The sequence below is a fragment of the Podarcis erhardii genome (genome assembly GCF_964252035.2).
Source record: "Podarcis erhardii genome assembly, chromosome: W".
Classification (NCBI taxonomy): Eukaryota; Metazoa; Chordata; class Lepidosauria; order Squamata; family Lacertidae; genus Podarcis; species Podarcis erhardii.
Window position 1 is genome coordinate 22,985,731 of NC_138506.1, and position 16,927 is coordinate 23,002,657.

General features: G+C 38.5%; 1 protein-coding gene across 1 annotated transcript in view; it reads left to right on the forward strand.

The window, feature by feature from the left end:
- The window catches only part of LOC309333228 (putative CENPB DNA-binding domain-containing protein 1), a 387,332-nt gene that overhangs the window by 251,853 nt on the left and 118,552 nt on the right, over positions 1-16,927 (forward strand). The gene's annotated exons all lie outside the window — the stretch shown is intronic.

The following is a 16,927-nucleotide window of genomic DNA, read 5'->3' on the forward strand; positions in this document are numbered from 1 at the left end:
ACCAGACAGGGCTCTAGCACTCTCCCGCCACAGCCCTGCTCCCACGGTGGTGTCTAGCTCCTTCTGAATATGAGTGATTTTATATGCAAAAAACTTTGCAAAATCGTTGCAGGAGATCATGCGGTCTTTACAAGGCGGTCCACCTGAAAGAGTCTCCTGCTACTATTTTCTGCAGATGCAATAGAGGCAGTGAAGAATGTCTTCTTCGCCGTCGCTATCGCCACTTGGTCGGCTCGACGTTGAGCTCTAACCTGTGTCCGGTCAGATTCGGAATGAGTTTTCTGCCACCAACGCTCTAGCTGTCTCAACAATTGTTTCATCGCCCTCAGCTCCGAAGAAAACCACGGGGCTGTCCCGGCTCCATGCAATCGGAGAGGGCGCTTTGGAGCCAGGCAGTCGATAGCCCTGGTTAACTCCGCATTCCAGCGGGCCACCAGGGAATCAGCTGAAAGGCCATCAACATGGGATAAAGCATCCCCTACCACTCTCTGGAAGCCAATTGGATCCATTAAGTGGCGGGGGCGGACCATCCGAATTGGTCCCACCTCCCTGCAGAGGGGAAGGGTCGCGGAGAAGTCCAGTTGCACCAGGAAGTGATCTGACCATGGCACTTCTTTTGTTTCACTTCTACTTAGTGTCAGATCACCCACGTCACTAGAGGTGAACACCAGGTCTAAGGCATGTCCATGACTATGAGTTGGGCCAAACTTATTCAGGGACAGCCCCATGGAGGCCATGCTTTCCACGAAGTCCTGAGCGGCCTCTTGTAAGGTCGTGTCAGCATGGATGTTAAAATCCCCTTGGACAACCAAACTAGGTGTCTCCAGGAGAACATCCGCCACGACCTGAAGCAGCTTGGACAGGGAGTCCTTGGTGCAGCTGAGAGGTTGGTACACCAAAAGGAATCCTGTACTGCCCCTATTGCCCAACTTCCAGAACATGCACTCAGAAAACTGGGTCTTCCCAGTAGGACGCCTGATGCAAGCTAGTGACTTCCTAAAAATCACTGCAACCCCCCTCCCCACCCACATGACCTGGGTTCCTGTGCGTAAGAGAAACCTGGTGGGCAAGCAGCGGCAAGGACAGGCTCATCTGCTTCCTCCAACCAGGTCTCTGGCACACATACCAGGTCAAATCCTCCATCCACAATCAGGTCGTGGATGGCAGTGGCTTTATTCATCATTGACCTGGCATTACACAGCAACACCTTCAGGTCATGTAGGTTTCCCCTGTTGATTCCAGTATTCATCCAGTCAAGGCCAGACCCGGAGGCAGGGATAGTCTTCAAACAATGACTAAACCTGCCTCCTCGGTAATGACATGGTCTGGTCTTAGCGTAACTCCTCCTCTTGCCCATGATCACCGAGATCGGATGTCCCAGTGCTCCCCCCCCCCCCCGTGGAACTTGTCCCAGCCATCGTGTTGACTGGGGCCCCACTCCCAGGCAGCCCTGATCCCGCCCCTTAAAAACAAAACACAAACTATACAGAACCAATAAAACAAGAGACGGAATCGAAAGGAGATATAGTAAAGATGTTTGCAGAGATAAAGAGAGACATTAAGCAAAGTGCGAAAAACTTAGAGACAAGGTTGGAACAGATGAACAAAAATATTGATATGACAGTTAATGAATTGAATGGACAAATGAAGGAGATGACAAAGAGAACACAGAGTCTAGAAGAGGGAATGAAAAGAACAAAATTAGAGATGAGGGAGGTTAAGAGGGAGGAGGAGAAGATGAGAGCCGAAGTTTCAGAAATTAATAAGACGCAAGAAGGTATATGGGATGCGATTGCTATGAATGATTTGAGGCAAAGAGGGGGGGATTTAAGGTTGAGATCGGTACCTGAGGTACAAGGGGAGAACATAAGGGAGAAATTGACATCAGAAATTGCACAATGGTTAGGTATGGAAGTGGAAGATGTGATGAAAACAATTCAAAGTGTATTTCGGATTAAGACAAGATCTGTTAAAGCAAAGAAATTTCCAGGCGATTGTCTAATCATTTTTAAAGACAGAGAAATGAAGAATTTGATATTACAGAAAAATAGAGAAAAAAGATTGATAATTGATGGAAATTCTATAATCATCTTTAAAGACATTCCACTTCGCTTGTTGAAAAAACGAGATCCTTACAAGCCATTGACACAAACTTTGAGGAAAAACCAAATTGAATTTAAATGGGAATTCCCAGAAGGGATTTCCTTTTTTCATAAAGGGAAAAAGTTTAAACTTACAAACCCAGATGAAACACAGAAGTTTATGAGAAGATACAAGGAATTGGGAAGAGAAGAAGAAGAAGCTGGAGCTGGAGCGGGAGCAGGATTTGGGGGCCCGGCGGGAGCGGATGGAGGGGAGAGGGATCGGAAGGAGGAATTAGGAGACAGAGAGGAAGAAGAACAGGAAGAAGAAGAAGAAGAGGGACAGGGAAAAGAAGAAGAAGAAGAACAGGTTTAAGACTTTAACTTATTTGATTTACAAAAAAAGAACACAAGATGGCGCTGAAACTATGGACTTGGAATATTAATGGGATCAACGATAAAAAAAGCAATAAAATTGAATATTATCTGAAGAGGAATAATTTGGACATTATTTGTTTACAAGAGACTCATGTGGCGAGAAGACATAGAAAGGTATTAATTAATAAGAAATTAGGAAATGAATTTATTTCATCAGACAGAAGCAAGAAGAAAGGGGTGGTGTTGTATATAAAAAACAAATTGGAAGCTCAGCAGATTTTCAAAGATGAAGAAGGTAGGGTTATGGCAGTTCAAGTCAAATGGCAAGGTGAAAAATTTATAATAGTTGGGATCTACGCACCTAATGGAAATAAAACTGATTTCTACAAAGAATTGGAGGAAAAGTTACTTGAATTTATGGACCAGAAAATTATAATAATGGGTGATATGAATGGAGTGGTGTCAATGGAAAGGGATAGACTAAGAGCAAGTGGGAAAGTTAAAGAAGGGAAACTACCTAAGACTTTTTTTTCAATGATTGAGAATTGTAATTTGGTAGATATCTGGAGATTAAAACACACATTAGAAAAACAATTCACTTATCACTCAGAAGCAAATCAGTCAATGTCAAGAATCGATCAGGTTTGGATTTCTAGTGAATTAACACCAAGAATTTCTAAAACTGAAATACAGCCAAAGGTAATGTCGGATCATAATGCAATAAAGTGTGTTATAAAAGGAATAGAAGAAAAATCCTTTCAATGGAGAATGAATGAGAGTCTTTTGGATGATCAGAAAATAATAGAAAAGGTACGTAAGAACTTAACAGACTATTTTGTGAACAACTGTAATAAGGGTACGGAAATTAGTACCATATGGGATGCCAGCAAAGCGGTGATGCAGGGTTTTTTTATTCAGCAAAATACGATTAAAAACAAATTTAGAGGAAAAGGGAGGAAATAAATTTTAAAACAAATAATGGAAAATGAGAAGAATTTAATTGAAAAACCAAATAATTCGAAAATAAAGCAAAATATTAAAATATTACAAACTCAATTTGCAATGATAATAAATAAAGAAGTAGAATGGAATATTAAAAGAATGAGACAGAAAAATTTTGAATTTGCAAACAAGTCTGGAAAATGGCTGGCATGGCAAATTAAGAAAAGAAAGGAACAGAATACAATTAACAAAATTATAGTGGATGGGAAAGAAACAGATAATCCGAAAGAAATTAGAAAAGGGTTCGTAGATTTTTATAGACATTTATATAAAAGAACTGAGGAAAAGTGATATTAAAAAAATAGAATAATTCCTGAGGAAAAAGGAGGTGCAAAAAATCCTGACTGATAAAAAAGACAGACTGAATGACCCAATTGAAACAGAGGAGATCAAAGAAGCTATAAAAGAATTGAAAAGTGGAAAGACACCAGGACCGGATGGATTCACTGCAAGATACTATAAAGAAATGAAACACATCCTTTCTGTGCCAATGAAACAAGTTATGAATAATATATTAAAGAAGGGAGAATTACCTGAAACATGGAAAGAAGCATATATTACATTTATTCCGAAGCAAGACTCTGATTTAATGCAAGTAAAGAATTATCGGCCAGTTTCGTTGTTGAATAATGATTATAAATTATTTGCAAGCATATTAGCGAGCAGGATGCAAAAAATACTGAAAGAAATTATACATAAAGATCAGGCAGGTTTTCTTCCTGGCAGACAGATGAAAGATAACATAAGGAACATAGTTAATATTATTCAATATCTGACAGCCAGGAATGAAAAACAAGCAATGTTAATTTTTGTGGATGCGGAAAAAGCCTTTGATAATATATCTTGGGAATTTATGCTTAAAAATTTGGAATTGATGGACATGGGTCAATCCTTCCTAAATGGTTTAAGAGCTATATATACTGAGCAGAAAGCAAAATTGATTGTAAATAATATAACAACAGACAATATTGTAATTGCTAAAGGCACAAGACAAGGATGCCCCCTTTCTCCACTATTATTCATACAGGTACTGGAAGTACTTCTAAAATCAATAAGGAAAAATGAGTTGATAAAGGGTGTTACAGTCGGTCGGAATGAATATAAGGTAAAAGCCTTTGCTGATGACTTGGTATTAACAATTGAAGAACCATCAATAAGTATTAAGGAAGTACAGTGGTGCCCCACAAGACGAACGCCTCGCAAGACGGAAAACCCGCTAGACGAAAGGGTTTTCCGTTTTGGAGGTGCTTCGCAAAACGAGCGAGTTCCTGCGGGGTTTTTTTCCCTCCCCCCCCCTTTTCCTAAGGCCTAAGCCGCTTATCAGCTGATCCGCTGATAAGCCGCTTATCAGCTGATCCGCTAAAAGCCGCTTATCAGCTGATCCGCTAAAAGCTGCTAAACCACTAATAGCGCTAATCCGCTAAGCTGTCAATGGGCTTGCTTCACAAGACAAAAAAACTGCTATACGAAGAGCCTCACGGAACGGATTAATTTCGTCTTGTGAGGCACCACTGTAATAGAGAAGGTAGAACAGTTCGGTCAAGTGGCAGGTTTTAAATTGAACAAAAGGAAGACTAAGATATTGGTTAAAAATATGGAACAGGAACTGGTTAAAACATTGCAACAACAGATAGGTATAGAAGTGGTTTAAAAAAATAAATATTTAGGATTTTGGTTAACTCCCCAAAATATTGATCTGTTTCAAAATAATTATACACCAATGTGGAATAGTGTGAAAAGAGACTTAGAGGTATGGGGAAGGTTGAAATTACCATTCTGGGGAAGGATATCAGCAATAAAGATGAACGTGCTACCAAAGTTGTTATTTCTGTTTCAGACAATTCCAATAATCAAAGGGGCAGCAATATTTAAAGAGTGGCAGAAGATAATTTCAAGATATATCTGGCAGGGTAAGAAGCCGAGAATACAATATAAGTTATTAACAGATGCTAAGGAAAGAGGAGGCTTCGCCCTGCCAGACTTGAAATTATATTATGAAGCATCGTGCCTCTGTTGGTTGAAGGAGTGGATGAAATTGGAAAATACAGAACTGTTGGATTTAGAAGGTCATGATAATAGATTTGGGTGGCACGCATATTTATGGTATGATAAGAAAAATGTCCATAAAGGATTTGGAAATCACATACTTCGAAGATCTCTTATTGAAATCTGGGATAGGTATAAAAACCTATTGGAATAAAAAACACCACATTGGTTGTCTCCATTAGAAATGATGTGTGTAAAAAAGGTCAATATGAGTGGGAAGTGGATAACATATGGGGAATTGGCAATTAAAGAAGGAGGAAAATGGAAATTGAAACCATATGAAGAAGTGAAAGAGTATGTTAATGATTGGTTACATTATTATCAAGTTAATGAAGTGTTTAAACAAGATATCAAAGAAAATGGTTTCTGTGAAAAAGAATCGAGGTTTCAACAAGAAATATTGAATAATGACTTTAAAATTGTGTCTAAAATGTAAAAGTTACTGCTTGAATGGCACTTGAAAGATGAGGAGGTAAAATCAGTTATGATTCATTGGGCAAAAGACTTAGGATATAATATTCAGTTAAGTGATTGGGTCAAACTATGGAAAGAAGGTTTGAGATTTACTGCATGTAATGCATTAAAAGAAAATGTGATGAAGATGATGTATAGATGGTACATCACACCAGTTAAGTTAGCAAAAATGTATAAAGTTAGTAATAAATGTTGGAAATGCAAAGAAAAAGAAGGAACATTTCATCATATGTAGTGGGAATGTAAAAAGGTGAAATGTTTCTGGGAGATGATATATAATGAGCTGAAAAAAATGTTGAAATACACTTTTATTAAAAAACCAGAAGCAATTTTTTTAGGCATTGTTGGAAATGATATAAACAGGAAAGATTGTAAGTTGTTTTTATATGCAGTAACAGCAGCAAGAATATTATTGGCCCAAAAATGGAAGCAAGAAGAACTACCAACATTAGAAGAATGGAGGATGAAATTGATGGACTGTGCAGAATTAGACAAGCTAATTCTTGGATCCGAGACCGGCGGGACCAGAGGTTTACCGAAGACTGGACTAAATTTACTGAGTATCTGAAAAGTATTTGTGATGATCAGATTACGTTTGTAGGACTACAAGAAGTTCTGTGAGGAGTAACTTAAGAAATATTGTAAAAATGGAAAGGGAGAAACGATTTGTTAGAAAATGTAAAGGCAATATTAAGTTAGGAATTGCAGGAGAAATAATCAAGACGGAAGGCTATCAGAGATGCTGAAGGAAGTCCAAATAAGGATATATGTATAATAATTTGTGTGGTATGTCTTTAAAATTTTTGTATGCTGAAAATTAATTTAAAAAATTATTATTATTATTATTATTATTATTATTATTATTATTATTATTATATATAGGGTGATATGATTTTTCAGGTGCCTTGGCCTCAACCAATACCTCGAACTATCTTTTTTTATATATATAATATTTTTATTGAGTTTATGAAATACAGAAAAAAGAATAGAAGACAGATATAAGAAATAGAATAAAAAAGTTGCAGATTTCCATGTTCTTTTTTTCAACAAATCTAATGGACTTCCCCGCATCCTCCAAACCCTGCGTTCTCTGTGATACAAAACATCAGCAATTTGTTAACTTATTTCAAAACTTATTGTATCTTTCATTTTATCATGTTACCTAGTTTCAAAAATGTTGTAACCCAAATCTTATACGTTTTAGCTTAAACACAATAAAGTTATTTCATTATTCCACCTCTGACTTCTTGTACCTTAATTTTCATTTCATTAATTTACAATTGCTGAAGCTAGAATTTCCTAAAAAGTGCATTTTTTAACATTCATACAACTTATAATGTTTTTTCAAATAGTCCTTAAATTTTTTCCAGTCCTCCTCAATTGTTTCTTCTCCCAAGTCTCGGATTCTGCCAGTCATTTCGGCCAGTTCCATATAGTCCATCAACTGCGTCTGCCATTCCTCCAGCGTGGGTAAATCTTGTGTCTTCCAATGCTTTGCAATCAGGATCCTTGCTGCTGTGGTAGCATACATAAAAAAAGTTCTATCTTTCTTAAACACTCTCTGGTCCACAATGCCGAGAAGAAAGGCCTCCGGTTTCTTAGGTAAGGTAAATCTAAGTACCTTTTTTAGTTCATTATGAATCATCTCCCAAAAGGCCTTCACTTTCGGGCAAGTCCACCAGAGGTGAAGGAATGTCCCTTCCGCCTCTTTACATTTCCAACATTTATTGTCAGACAGGTGATATATCTAAGCAAGCTTGACTGGGGTCATGTACCACCGGTATACCATTTTCATAATATTTTCCTTCAAGGCACTACATGCCGTAAATTTCATTCCGGTGTTCCATAACCTTTCCCAGTCTTCAAACATAATGTTGTGCCCCAAATCCTGCGCCCACTTTATCATGGCGTATTTGACTGTCTCATCCTGTGTATTCCATTTAAGCAGCAAGTTATACATTCTCGAAAGTAATTTATTTTTTGGCTCTAACAGTTCCGTCTCTAGTTTCGATTTTTCCACCTGGAATCCAACCTTTTTGTCCACTTTAAAAACCTCCTGGATTTGAGCATAGTGCAACCAATCTCGCACCTTGTTTTTTAGTTTTTCCAAGCTCAGCAACCTCCAATTGTCTCCAATTTTTTCAATTATTTCCCAATATTTAGGCCAGTAGGCCTCCATGTTAAGTCTCTTACGTGCCTTAGCCTCCACCGGTGAGAGCCACCTCGGAGTCTTACTCTCCAATAAGTCTTTATATTTTGTCCAGACCATCAAAATTGCTCTTCTGACGACTTCCGGTCGGCGCCAGCGTTTAATGGCGGTCCTTGCCTCGAGCTCCGAGGCAGGACTGCTCCGCGAGTTCGGGTCTTACCCGCTACGGCAAGCGGGGGACCCCTAAAATCACAGGCGCTGAAGCCTGTGAACAAGGAGATTCAGTGGGCACCTTTGCGCTCCCCGGTATCGTGAAAGAGCCTTTTTAAAGGCTCCGGAGCGGCATCGGGGCGAGCGCGGTGCTGAGGATCGCTACCCAGCTTGCGGAGTGAAGCCGCGTCGCCATTGACGGAGAGCGCCGATTCCTTTCTGAAACTACTGATTGGCAACAACAATACCCATGAGTAAGAACGGAAAATTAAGGAAACTGGACTTTAAAAATTTAGAAGATTTGGCTGAAAACGGGAAAGGCAAAATTAAGGAAGTCAGCCTCCCGGAACTGCATGAGTAACGGAGCAATGAAAAGACTGAGCTGTATTTAAAAGGAAAGCTACTTTAAACTTTACCAGACCAGACATCGAAAGGATCTCCCCCCTGTAGAGCAGGGGAAGGGGGGGGGAAACAGAATTAATCTAACCTGTAAAAGAAAGAAAGAGTTATGAACGGGGAAACTTCCGCTGCCGACACTTCTGGCCAGACTGCCGGAGCAGCGATCGCCTAGAAAAGGAACTGTCAAATGAGCTGTCAAAAGATAGCGGTTACAAAATAAGACCTACTTGAAACATAATAGCGGGACTTTGGTGGATTAAAGTTTTAATACCATAAAGTGCTACAAAGTAGGGACTTTGGTCGGACTTTTGGTTGGACTTGTGCTTTTGGAACTTTCCGTTTCTTTGTATAGCTGTTACCTCTGTTTGGATACAATTTCTCCCTCTAGAGGGCTTCAGTTGCATTACGGTGTATCCAGCGGGATTTTCCACTTGTAACTTTCCTGTGTGAACGACCTTGAGTTATGAGCAACCCGCTGGAAGAAATTTCAACAAGAAGTAAAACAAAGCAGGCTCAAAAACAAGTTCAAAAAAGAGGTTCTATATCAGGAGCAGCAGCTGCACAAGAGAAAACAACAGCAGCATCAATGGATTCTATGACACAGGCTCTACTCAGAATAAATCAATCTTTAGAAGTACTTACTAAGCAGTCTGCAGAGCTTACTAAACAGTCTACAGAGAACTCTAAGAAACTGACGGAGCTGACAACAAGACTAGACCTGAACACAACGACAATATCATCTAATACAGACTCTATCAATCGTTTAATCCAAGAGAGCACGGAAACAAGGAAAATAGCTGAGAGTGCCAGGACCACTGCTGAAGAAACCAAGGGAAAATTTGCGCCTATTGCAAAGAAAGTACATGAACATGATGCAGCTTTAGCCCTTTTGGAATTGGAGAGGAAAAGTAAGAACCTGAAATTGAGATTGGTACCAGAAGAGGAAGAGGACAAGCTTGGGGAATTCCTTACAGATAAATTTCAAGATTTTTGGAATGATGAGCTAGATGGAGAGGAAGATGAATTTGTAATAACTACAGCCTTTCGGATTGGCAGGAAGCAAGGCAAGAAACCAAGAGATTCCCTAATCACCTTGAGATCAAAGGAACAAAGAGATAAAATATTGAATTTACATTTCCAGAAGGCCTTGGTCATTAAAAACTCCCAGATACAGATCTTCAAGGATATTCCTAAACACTTTTTGGAGGTCAGAATTCAATTTAAAGATTTAGTTGATTTGCTCAAACAGAACAATATTCCATTCAGGTGGGAATTCCCACAAGGGTTGTCCTTCAACTTTAAAGGGAAGAAAATTAAAATAAAAACAAATCAGGATAAAGAACTTTTTCTGGAAAGAAACTTAGAGGATCTTCAGAAAGGAACTGTTAGTGAGAGGGAAATACCGGACATTTCAAACTTATCATTTGGATTGAACCAAGCACCGACCGAGGAGGAGCAACAACTTGGTGCAGTCGGTGGAAGAGGTACCCAGCAATAAAAATGTCTCTGCAACTTCTGAGTTGGAATTGTAATGGTCTAAACCATCCCCGAAAAAGGGGCCAAGTGTTTCATATATTAAAGAAAGAACACTTAGATGTAATTTGCTTACAAGAAACCCACATTGCCAGGACACATAGAAAACTTCTAACAAATAAGAGATTAGGACTAGAATTTATCTCATCAGATAGAGTCAAGAAAAGAGGAGTAGTGATTTATGTTAAGGAAAAATTCGAGCCAAAAATGATCTTTAAGGACGAGCAAGGAAGATACCTGGCAGTGGAAATTCAAATCCAAGGAGAAAAGATTTTGATTGTTGGAGTTTACGCACCAAATGAGGGGAAGGCTGAATTCTTCAAGAAGTTGCATGAGACTTTAATGGACTTTTTGGACCTTAAAATTATAATGATGGGCGATATGAATGGAGTTGTCTCCACAAACATGGACAAGGCCCAAAGACAAGTAATATCCAACGATGGAAGACTACCAAAGACTTTTTTTGAACTGACTGACACTATGGACTTGATTGACATTTGGAGAACTAGGAACCCTCTGGAAAGGGAGGGGACTTTTTTCTCTGAAGCAAAAATGACATGGACTAGAATCGACCAAATATGGATTTCTAGTAATCTGGCATCAAGGGTTAAAAAAACAGAAATTTGCCCAAAAACCTGCTCCGACCATAATGCTGTGAAGATGGAAATGAGACTGACAACAGCTGGAACCTTTAGATGGAGAATGAATGACACTCTTTTTGGAGATGAAGAAATTTGTAAAAAGGCCCAAAAGACACTTAAAGACTACTTCGAGATAAACCTGAGATCAGATGTCGAAAAAAGAATAATTTGGGACGCAAGCAAAGCCGTGATGCGTGGCTTCCTAATACAACAGAATTCAATAAAGAGGAAAAAACAGAATGAGAGGAAAGAGAAAATTTGGAACCTAATAAAAGAAGGGGAGAAGAAACTGAGATCTAAGCCTAAGTCTCATGAGATTTTAAGAGAAATAAAGTTTTATCAAACACAATATATGGAACTGATGAATCAGGAAATAGAATGGAAAATAAAACAAATGAGGCAAAAGACCTTCGAGTCAGCAGATAAATGTGGGAAGCTACTGTCATGGCAATTGAAAAAGAGACAAAAGCTGAATACGGTGACATCACTCGAAGTAGATGGGAAGTTTATTAATAAACCAAATGAGATAAGTAATTGTTTTCAAAGTTTTTTCAAGAAACTGTATAAACAAGGGCCAAAGAATGAACAAGAGATAGAAGAATTTATTGAAAAATATGGCCTGCCAAAAATTTCGGAAAAAAACAGAAGGAGTTTGAATGAGAAAATTACAGATCAAGAAATAGAGAGTGCCATTCAGGATATGCAACTAGGGAAATCACCAGGACCAGATGGACTAACTGCGAGATACTATAAAGCATTGAAGGAATGGTTAGTACAACCATTGAAAGAAGTTTGCAACCAAATCTTGGAGGGGGAAAAGGCTCCCGAATCGTGGAAGGAAGCATTCATCTCACTTATACCGAAGACAGAAACTGAGAAACATCAAGTCAAGAACTACCGCCCTATATCACTTCTGAATGTGGATTATAAAATTTTTGCAGACATTTTAGCAAAAAGATTTAAAAAAGTTTTGTTAGAGGAGATTCACAGGGACCAAACAGGCTTTCTACCAGGTAGACAATTGTCAGACAATGTGAGGAACATTATAGACATTTTGGAACTTCTGGAAACTGACATAAATAGAAAAGCTGTGTTGATTTTTGTGGATGCAGAGAAAGCCTTTGACAATATCTGCTGGAGTTTTATGAAGAGGAATCTCCAAGGGATGGGGGTAGGCCAAAATTTTGAAAACGGTATAGGTGCAATATATTCTGAGCAAAAGGCTAAACTAATTGTAAATGGTATGGTCATGGACGAGATCCCAATAGAGAAAGGGACACGACAGGGATGTCCAATATCCCCCCTATTGTTTATATCGGTACTGGAGGTTTTCCTGAATATGATTAGAAGGGACCAGCTGGTTAAAGGAATACAGGTCGGAACTAAACATTATAAGTTAAGAGCATTTGCAGATGATCTAGTTTTGACATTGCAACAGCCAGAAGCCAGTACAAAAAGAGTTTTGGAATTAATTGAAATATTTGGTCAAGTAGCAGGTTTCAAATTAAATAAACATAAGACAAAGGTGTTGGAAAAAAATCTAACGATGGGGGAAAAAGATAGTTTCCAAAGAGAAACCGGTTTGGAAATTGCAAAAAGAGTAAAATATCTGGGGGTGAATTTAACATCTAAGAATGTGAACTTATTCAAAGATAATTATGAGAAATGTTGGTTGGAAGTGAAGAAAGATTTCGATATATGGTCTAGGCTGAGACTTTCCTTGTTAGGTCGAATTGCTGTAATCAAGATGAATGTACTGCCGAGATTGTTATTTTTGTTCCAGACATTGCAAATTTTAGACAAGATGGACTGTTTCAAGAAGTGGCAGAAAGATATATCTAAATTTGTCTGGCAGGGCAAAAAACCCAGAATAAAATTTAAGATTTTGACTGATGCAAAGGATAGAGGGGGCTTTGCCCTGCCGGACTTAAGACTTTACTATGAAGCAGCAGCTTTTTGCTGGCTGAAACAATGGCTACTTCTTGAGAATACAGATATTCTGGATCTGGAAGGTTACGATAACAACTTTGGTTGGCATGCATATTTATAGTATGACAAGGTAAAGGTTCATAGAAACTTTAAAAACCATATTGTCAGGAAAGCACTGTATAATGTATGGAACCGATATAAAGATTTGTTAGAGAGTAAAACCCCCAGGTGGTTGTCACCAATGGAAGCCAAGGCGGTAAAAAGACTGAACATGGATTCAGACTGGCCAAAATATTGTGAAATTATAGAATATGATGGAGAAAAGTTGAAACTACAGAGCTTTGAGAAATTGAAACCTAAAGTCCGAGACTGGTTACATTATTACCAGATTAATGAGACCTTTAAGCAGGACAGGAAACTAGGATTCCAGAAGGAGAGGTCAAAGTTAGAAACAGAAATGTTAGAACCCAATACTAAGAATTTGTCTAGAATGTATAATTTGCTGCTAAAATGGAACACACAGGATGAAACGGTTAAATCAGCCATGATTAAGTGGGCACAAGATATTGGTCATGATATTATGTTTGCTGACTGGGAGCAGTTATGGACCACAGGTATTAAATTTACGGCATGTAGTGCCCTAAAAGAGAATATAATGAAAATGATCTATAGGTGGTACATGACCCCAGTCAAGCTTGCAAAGATATATCATTTGCCCAATAACAACTGTTGGAAGTGTAATGAATGCGAAGGAACTTTTTATCATCTTTGGTGGACCTGCCCGAAGATTAAGGCCTACTGGGAAATGATCTATAATGAAATTAAGAAAATCCTTAAGTGGACATTTGTAAAGAAACCGGAGGCTTTTCTCTTGGGCATGGTAGGCCAAATGGTTCCAAAGAAAGATAGAACATTTTTTATGTATGCAACAACAGCAGCAAGAATTCTTTTGGCAAAGTATTGGAAGACTAAAGAATTACCTACTCTGGAAGAATGGCAGACCAAGGTGACTGAATTTATGGGACTGGCAGAGATGACCGGCAGAATTCGTGACCAGAGGAGAGAGACAGTGGAAGAAGACTGGAAAAAATTCAAAATCTATCTTAAAAATTGTTGTAAAATTTCGGAATGTTAAGATGTCAAGGGATTGGATATAAAGAATTACAGCTGTAAAAACTTAAGCTTAAGAAAATTTTAAAGAGAATTAAATATAAAAATGGATGAAGGATTGCTAAAAAATTTTAAAACAAGAATGCAGTGAAGGGGAGGTATGGGGAAGTCGTGTTATGTTTGTTTGTTTTTTGTTTATGTTGTAAAATTAATAAAAAATATTTTTTTAAAAAAAACAAAATTGCTCTTCTGACAATGTGGTTTTTAAACAATTTGTGAACTTTAACCTTGTCATACCACAAATATGCATGCCACCCAAAAGCATTATCAAACCCTTCCAGATCTAGGACATCAGTGTTCTCCAGTAAGATCCAATCTTTCAGCCAGCAGAAGGCTGCAGATTCATAATATAACCTCAAGTCTGGCAGGGCAAATCCCCCTCTTTCTTTCGCGTCAGTTAGTATTTTAAACTTTATTCGGGGCTTTTTGCCCTGCCAAACAAACTTGGAAATATCCTTCTGCCACTTTCCAAAACATTCCACCTTGTCCACGATCTGTAGGGCCTGAAACAGAAATAGCATTTTCGGCAATACATTCATCTTTATAGCTGCTATTCGGCCCAACAAGGAAAGTTTCAATCTTGACCATATTTCCAAATCTCTTTTGATTTCTGACCAACATTTCTCATAATTATCTCTAAACAAATTCAAATTTTTGGAGGTCAGATACACCCCTAGGTATTTTACTTTTTTAACCACATTTAGTTCTGTTTCTTTCAGGAACTCATCTGTTTCTGTAGTTGTCAAATTTTTTGCTAGAACCTTAGTTTTTTGCTTGTTCAGCTTAAATCCCGCCACCCGACCAAAGTCAGAAATCAATTCTAACACTCTTTTAGTACTAGAGACTGGCTCCTGTAATGTTAATACTAAGTCATCTGCAAATGCTTTCAGTTTATATTGTTTCACTCCGACCTCAATTCCTTGTACAGACCGGTCCTTTCTAATCATGTTCAGTAGCACCTCCAGAACTGAAATAAACAATAGGGGGGATAGGGGGCACCCCTGTCGTGTCCCTTTTTCAATTTTAAACCCCTCTGTCACCACATTGTTTACTATTAATTTAGCTTTTTGTTCTGAATAAATTGCTTCTATTCCATTTTCAAACCCCCGCCCCACTCCCATCCCTTCCAGGTTTTTCTTCATGAACATCCAAGAGATGTTGTCAAAGGCTTTCTCCGCATCAATAAAAATTAAAACCGCTCTAGTATTAAGATTTGTTTGTAGAAGTTCCAAAATGTCAATAATGTTTCTTGTATTATCAAACACATGCCTACCAGGGAGAAAGCCGGCCTGGTCTTTATGGATCACTTCATTAAGTACTTTTTTAAACCTACTTGCCAGAATATCCGCAAAAATTTTATAATCCACATTTAGGAGTGAGATGGGGCGGTAGTTCTTAAGCTGGGTCTTTTCAGTTTCTTGTTTAGGTATCAATGTGATGAAAGCTTCTTTCCACGTTTCTGGTGCCTTCCTCCCCTCCATAATCTGATTGCAGACCTCCAACAGAGGTTGTATCAAATAGTCCTTCAAAACCTTATAATATTTGGAGGTAAGTCCATCAGGGCCTGGAGTTTTGCCTAATTGAAGATTCTGAATGGCACTTTCAATTTCTTGCTGTGTGATATTACTATTCAGGGATGTTCTCATTTCCTGAGGTATTTTTTGTAATCCATTAGTTTTAAGGAATTGATCCACCTCGGAATCTTTCTGTGGCCCTTGTGAATAAAGTTCTTTGAAATATCTCTGGAAACACTTTCTAATTTCCTTGGGTTTCTAAAACCATTCTCCCTTCAATCTCTAGATTTGTAACTGTATTAAGTTTTTGTCTCTTTTTCAACTGCCATGCTAGCAGTTTCCCACACTTATTTGCTGATTCAAAGGATCTTTGTTTCATTTGTTTAATTTTCCATTCCACCTCTTGATTTATCAATTTCGAATATTGTGCTTGGAAAAATTTCACTTCTCTCAGCACTTGTCACATGTGTTTCTTGCAAACAAATAATGTCCAATTGTTCTTTTTTCAAAATATGAAATACTTTTCTTCTTTTTTCCGGAGAATTTCCGCCATTTATATTCCAGCTGAGAAGCTGCAGAGACATCCTGGTTTAATTAGTGGGTCTTACAGTGGGGTGTCTAAGTTTCCCTCCGATCCCGGAGGTGGTAATTCTGGTCCAGATCCAGACGGTGTAGGTTTTGGTGGTGGTCCCGGTGGTGGTGGCCAAGAAGCTGCAGCTCCTTTTTGGAGGTCCTCCTCGTGGTCGTATAGGAACTTCTGCTGATCCTCAGGTGTTTTGATTCTTTCTTTCCTTCCTTTATAGGTAAATGATAGTCCTTGCGGAAACTCCCACCTATAAGGAATTGCGTTGTGTCTCAACAATTTGGTCAGGTCTGTGTAGGTGGTCCTAAGATCCAATAGATGTTTGGGTATATCTCTGTAAATTTCAGCCTTTTTACCTTCTATCTCCAAAGATTTTTTAAAATGTAGGCCTAATATCTTGTCTCTTTCCTCTCTTGATCTCAAAATAACCAAACAGTCTCTGGCCTTATCTTTCTTTACCGATCTTCCCAGTCTAAAAGCCGTCACGATTTTGAAATCTTTGTCTTCCTCAATTCCCCAGAATTTGGAAAATAAAAGTGTCAAAAATCCCTCTAGATTACCTACCTCCAATTCTGGGAAGATGGCCCTTAACCTGAGATTATTTTCCTTACTTTTCAGTTCAACCAATGACAGGTAGGCTTGTTGTTCCCCTACCTGTCTTTTCAGAGGCCTTACTTCCCCCTTAATCTCATCAACCTTTTTATTCGCCTGCTCTGCTTTTTGATTGGCTTCCACAGCTAGTTTATAATTTTCAGCCGTAGCTCCTTGCAAATTCTCAATTGTCTGAGTATGCTGGGAAACCTGATCAGATAGTTTAC